Raw genomic sequence first — 6,938 nt, 5'->3', positions numbered from 1 at the left:
TAATTAAGAGCTTCACCCTTCGCCTTGATGAAGCCTCCGACCCTCCAGGAATCCCTCCAGGGGCCGGGCTTATGTTGAAGGCTTTCTAATCTCCCTGCACTTAAAAAAAAGTTTTAAAAAATAAATCCGTAGCTCTTAATCTCCAAAAGAGTGATTCCGTGACCGCAGAAGAGCAGCAGAAATTCCCAGTGTCAACATGGAGGCCCTGCCAGGAGTCTGCCCACTGGGATCAATTGGGATTAGAGTCACCTCCTGAGACACGGTAAACGTCCTCGTCCTAGGGCTCCACCAAACCGGTAAATTCTGCTTTCTCCTCGCCCGGGAAAGCTCGGGCTGCAAATCCTGAAAACGGCACCACGGAGAACTGCAGTGCCCATTAATCAGGGTCAGAAGGCTGGCCTGCCCCTGTGCCCTCAAGCCCAGAGGAGACCAAGTGGTCTTGACATTAGTCAGCTTCAGAGGGAAATCACAGCATATCCCCGGGGCGGGGGAGAAGCAGGAAGGCAGAGGGGTAGAAGCCGACAAATTCACGAAGCATCCGCCTTCCTCTCCTACAGACGCAGCCCTTGACTTTGAGGCCTCAGCCTTCCCATTCCCAGGCAGGCAGCAGCTGCGCCCCCAGCCTCCAGCCCCTCTGAAGATGAAGGGAGAAAACTTAGCTGTGTTCGGAGGCCATTCCATTTCTCACAGAGCAATTATCTCCATCTTTCCATTTCTTTGCAAATCAGGGCACACCCATCTGGCCTGGCCAACCCAGAAGCTGCCTGAGCCCCCTCCAACCCAACCCACTACAGGCCTGCTCGGCTCCCCTCTCCCACTTGCTCCCAGGGCTGCGGGGTTCTCTGAACTGGGGGAGTCCCTTGCGCCCTGGCATTAAGTCACGGCCACATCCCCAAAACCTTCACAGACAAGCCAGTCACTCAGGGCCGTACAGCCCCACGGGGATTGGTCCCCATTCCCTCCTGCTCTGCAAAGAACATTTCTAAAACACGAGATGCAAACACAGATGCTCAGATGGGAAAAGAGCTCTGAGGAAGGGGCCCTGTAGAATGATCCATCACCTGGTCAAATCTCCCCCCTTAAACTGATCTGTGAAGGTGAAGGCTGGACAGCAAGCCACGTGGGACCAGAACTGGCACCTGGACAGACCCGGGAGCATCACGTGCCAACCCCTCATCCCACAGAAGGACAAACTACTCCCAGGTGACTTAAAGCCCTCAAGTCACATAGCACACTGATGCCAGCACTCATGGAAGGGAATAGCAGAGTTGGACTGACATGGCTTCAAACTCTGACTGCACCTTACTGGTTACATAGCCTGGATAAAGTCATTTAACTACTCTGGGGCTGTTTCACATTAATCACATGAGAAAGGACCAACTTCACAGAGCTGTGAGGATATCAAATGAGTCAGCAGGTAAAGTGCTTGGTCCAGAATCGAGCACATAGAATGCACTCAATGAAGTATTAGTTTCCTGCCAACTCATATCCCCTCCTTCTACCTCAAGACCCTTCCAACTCTCTAATTCTGAATTCTAGAATTCCTAAGTTCAGTTCAGTTCAGTTGCTCAGTCGGGTCCAACTCTTTGCGACCCCATGCACTGCAGCACGCCAGGCTTCCCTGTCCATCACCAAACTGCGGAGTTTATTCAAACTCACGTCCATCAAGTCAGTGGTGCCATCCAACCATCTCACCCTCTGTTGTCCCCTTCTCCTCCTGCCTTCAATCTTTCCCAGCATCAGGGTCTTTTCAAATGAATCAGTTCTTCACATCAGGTGGCCAAAGGATTGGAGTTTCAGCTTCAGCATCAGTCTTTCCAATGAATATTTCATTTCCTAATAAATCCTTTAAGGATTTCCTTTAGGATGGACTGGTTTGATCTCCTTGCAGTCCAAGGGACTCTCAAGAGTTTTCTCCAACGCCACAGTTCAAAAGCATCAATTCTTCGGTTCTCAGCTTTCTTTATAGTCCAACTCTCACACCCATACATGACTACTGGAAAAACTATAGCTTTGACTAAACAGACCTTTGTCGGCAAAGTAGTATCTCTGCTTTTTAATATGCTGTCTAGGTTGGCCATAGCTTTTCTCCCAAGGAGCAAGTGTCCTTTAATTTCATGGCTGCAGTCACCATCTGCAGTGATTTTGAAGGGCAAAAAAAAAAAAAGCCTCTTTCACTGTTTCCATTGTTTTCCCATCTATTTGCCATGAAGCACTGGGACCATCTAGTCAAGGCTATGGTTTTTCCAATAGTCATGTATGGATGTGAGAGTTGGACTGCAAAGAAAGCTGAGCACTGAAGAATTGATGCTTTTGAACTGTGGTGTTGGAGAAGACTCTTGAGAATCCCTTGGACTGCAAGGAGATCCAACCAGTCCAAAAGGAGATTGGTCCTTTGTGTTCATTGGAAGGATTTATGTTGAAGCTAAAACTCCAATACTTTGGCTACCTGATGCGAAGAGCAGACTCAAAGGCCCTGATGCTGGGAAAGACTGAGGGCAGGAGGAGAAGGGGACGACAGAGGATGAGATGGTTGGATGGCATCACCAACTCAACGCACATGGGTTTGGGTGGACTCCGGGAGTTGGTGATGGACAGGGAGACCTGGCATGCTGGGGTTCATGGGGTCACAAAGAGTCGGACACGACTGAGTGACTGAACCAAACTGAACTGATGGGACCAGATGCCATGATCTTAGTTTTCTGAATGTTGAGTTTTAAGCCAGCTTTTTCACTCTCCTTTTTCACTTGCATCAAGAGGCTTTTTAGTTCTTCTTTGCTTTCTGCCATAAGGGTGGCGTCATCTGCATATCTGAGGTTATTGATATTTCTCCCAGCAATCTTGCTTCCAGCTTGTGCCACATCCAGCCTGGCATTTCTCATGATGTACTCTGTATATAAGTTAAATAAGCAGGGTGACAATATACATCCTTGATGTACTTCTTTCCCAATTTGGAACCAGTCTGTTGTTCCATGTCTAGTTCTAACTGTTGCCTCTTGACCTGCATACAGATTTCTTGGGAGACAGGTATTTATATCTCTTAAAGAATTTTCCACAGTTTGTTGTGATCCACACAGTCAAAGGCTTTGGCATAGTCAATAAAGCAGAAGTAGATGTTTTTCTGGAACTCTCTTGCTTTTTCAGTGATCCAACAGATGTTGGCAATTTGATCTCTGGTTCCTCTGCCTTTTCTAAATCCAGCTTGTACATCTGGAAGTTCATGGTTCATGTACTGTTGAAGCCTGGCTTGGAGAATTTTGAGCATTACTTTGCTAGTGTGTGAGATGAGTACACTTGTGTGGTAGTTTGAACATTCTTTGGCATTGCCTTTCTTTGGGATTAGAATGAAAACTGACCTTTTCCAGTCCTGTGGCCGCTGCTGAGTTTTCCAAATTTGCTGGCATATTGAGTGCAGCATTTCATAGCATCATCTTTCAGGATTTGAAACAGCTCAACTGGAATTCCATCACCTCCACTAGCTTTGTTTGTAGTGATGCTTCTTGAGGCCCACTTGACTTCACATTCCAGGATGTCTGGCTCTAGGTGAGTGACCACAGTGTCATGGTTATCTGGGTCATGAAGATCTCTTTCGTATAGTTCTTCTATGTATTCTTGCTACCTCTTCTTAATATCTTCTGCTTCTGTTAGGTCCATATCATTTCTGTCCTTTATTGTGCCCATCTTTATACAAAATGTTCCCTTGGTATCTCTAATTTTCTCAAAGAGATCTCTAGTCTGTCCCATTCGATTGTTTTCCTCTTTTTCTTTACATTGATCATTGAAGAAGGCTTGATTTCTCTCCTTGCTATTCTTTGGAACTCTGCATTCAAATGGAATTCTAATTTCTAAGGATCTAGGGAAATGCTGATTGAAAAATCTTCTGCTGGAAAATCTGGGCTTCGTTATATGTATTTGGTGACCCCAGGGCCAGTCTGAAATGTACAGTTATTAAATGGTCTCATCTACTCATTCAGCAAACATTTACTGAACACTTGCCAGTCACTGCAGTCACAATAATTCAGGCAGGCCCTGCGCCTAGACCCCAAACACCTGCTGGAGGGTGTATGGGAGTGGCCACGAGAGGGCAATGGACCCAGGATGCAGCTTAACTCAAAGTGCCAAGGCCTTTGCCTGGCAGGAAGCCCCAGGCAAATATCAGAGACATTTGCTGCAATTGATGCATACCATCCCCACAGGTCCTGCTCATGTTGAATCAGGCCCATCTCAATTCCAGTTGCCTCTGAGTCTGGTCAGCCTCCCAGCTCCACTCCGTTAGGACTCAGAGTGGCTGCGCTTCCTCCCTCCTCAGGTATTCCCTCCTGAGGTCCAGCTCAGCTCAGGAGCAACTCAGCTTCCCATGGCCCCATTCTTCCTATCTGCCTGCTAAGTCACTAACTTGCTGTGTGACCAGGGACAGGTTGCTTTGCATCTCTGAGCTTCACTCCGAGTTTGCTCAGAGGCTATAGCATCTCTAGGACTCTTCGAACTCTACAAGTTCCCCTCCAGTGAGTCTCTCTTTGCTGCCCTTCCCCTCGTCACGCTCTTCTCTCTCTTCACCCCCTACATTGGGTTGGTCAATGGCACCCCACTCCAGTACTCTTGCCTGGAAAATCCCATGGATGGAGGAGCCTGGTGGGCTGCAGTCCATGGGGTCGCTAAGAGTCGGACACAACTGAGCGACTTCACTTTCACTTTTCACTTTCATGTATTGGAGAAGGAAATGGCAACCCACTCCAGTGTTCTTGTCTGGAGAATCCCAGGGACGGGGGAGCCTGGTGAGCTGCCATCTATGGGGTCGCACAGAGTTGGACACGACTGAAGCGACTTAGCAGCCTCTCCCAGCAGCAAGGAGATAAAGCAGTGAAGACAGGAGAATTAGGTTCTAGTCCTGGATCACAGAGAACTCATTTCACTGTTCTGAGTCTCCTTTTCCTTTGACTACACAGGAAGGCTAAGAGAACAAGTTCTCATGAATATCAAGCCAAGCCCAACCCTGGAAATGCAGGCGTCGGTGCCCTTGTGAGGGTGGGGACCCTAAGTTCCTGCCACCTTTCTGTCCAATCCTCAGCACCCTTTTGAAGGCTGGACTCTTGCCTCATGCTCTAGTCTAGCCCAGGGCCCACACCAGGGCAGTCTCTGCCCCATCACTCCTTGGACACCTCTTCTCCCCACTAAGGAGCTAAACATAAACAGGAGGGCTTGGTTGTTAGTCTAAGACTAGGGTAGCCTCTCCAGGTTTCCTTCTGGAACCTTCTGTATGTATCTAGGCCAGGAGAATCTGAAGTCAGATATCAACTGTCTCAAAGCCTGAAGGGCCCCACATCTGTGAATTGGTCATGGAAATGGGCATTGGTGTGTCATAGAAAGCAATGGGCAATACACAACAGTATGTTTTCATGTACATCTTTAACCCAGCATTCCACTTCTGCAATTGAATTTTAAAAACTTACCAAGGCCAAAGGTAGGTTTAAGAATGTTGCATCATCTCTTAATAAAGAGATATTCATTATAGCATTGAAACAACCTGAATGCTTAAGTCAGGGTGCACGTGTGATAAGTTGCCTCAGTCACGTCTAACTCTTAGCAACGCTGTGGACTGTAGCCCATCAGGCTCCTCTGTCCATGGGACTCTCCAGGCAAAAGTACTGGAGTGGGTTGCCATGGCCTTCTTCAGGGGATCTTCCTGACCCAGGGATCGAACCTGCATCTCTTACGTCTACCTGCACTGACAGGTGATTTCTTCACCACTAGCACCACTGAGGTGGTCTTTGCTAAAGAAATCCCACCATGTATACATAACAAAATATTATGTAAACATTTAAACTATTGATATGTGGAAAAATATGGAAGCTATACACTGGAGCATTAATAGTGGTCATTTGTAAGAGGAGGGGAAGGGAGAAACACCACAGGACTTCTGCTTTCTAAGTCAATCACTTCTGTTCTAGTGTTTCTTACAATGCTCTTATTAGCGTTTCTTATAATGAGTATCATCATCACCATAGTCATAAAAGCAAACATATTTTAAGAAAATATATGTAAGTCAATCCCACTTCTGGGCACATAACCAGAACAGACAAAAACTAACTGGAAAAGATGTGCGCACCCCAGTGTTCCTTGCAGCATTATTTGCAATAGCTTTGGAAGGAACGATGCTAAAGCTGAAACTCCAGTACTTTGGCCACCTCACGCAGAGCTGACTCATTGGAAAAGACTCTGATGCTGGGAGGGTTGGGGGCAGGAGGAGAAGGGGACGACAGAAGATGAGATGGCTGGATGGCATCACTGACTTGGACATGAGTCTGAGTGAACTCCGGGAGTTGGTGATGGACAGGGAGGCCTGGCATGCTGCGATTCATGGGATCGCAAAGAGTTGGACATGACTGAGCGACTGAGCTGAACTGAGCTGAACATATGGAAGCAACCTACATGTCCATCGACATGAATGGATAAGGAAGATGTGGTATATATATATGACAATTACTCAGCTTTAAAAAAAGAGTGAAATATTGCCATTTTCAGCAACATGGATGGACTTAGAGGTCATCATACCAAGTAGATTAAGTCAGACAGAGAAAAACAAAAGCCATATGATATCGCTTATATGTGGAATCTTAACAAAATGGTACCAATAAACTTATAAAACAGAAACAGACTCACAGACATAGAAGACAAATTTATGGTTACCAAAGAAGAAAGGGCAAGAGGGATAAATTAGGAGCTTGGGATGAACAGATACACACTGCTATATACAAAAAAGATAAAAGCAAGTACCTATAGTATAGCTCAGGGCACCATATTCAGTATCTTGTAATAACTTATAATGGAAAAGAATCTGAAAATACATATATATATTACTGAATCACTTTGCTGTATGCATGATATTAACACAATATTATAAACCAATTATACTTCAATTTTTTAAAAAAATAGGAAAA

This window comes from Capricornis sumatraensis, chromosome 2 (assembly GCF_032405125.1).
Source record: "Capricornis sumatraensis isolate serow.1 chromosome 2, serow.2, whole genome shotgun sequence".
NCBI classification, from domain to species: Eukaryota; Metazoa; Chordata; class Mammalia; order Artiodactyla; family Bovidae; genus Capricornis; species Capricornis sumatraensis.
Note: the sequence above shows the minus strand (reverse complement) of the source record.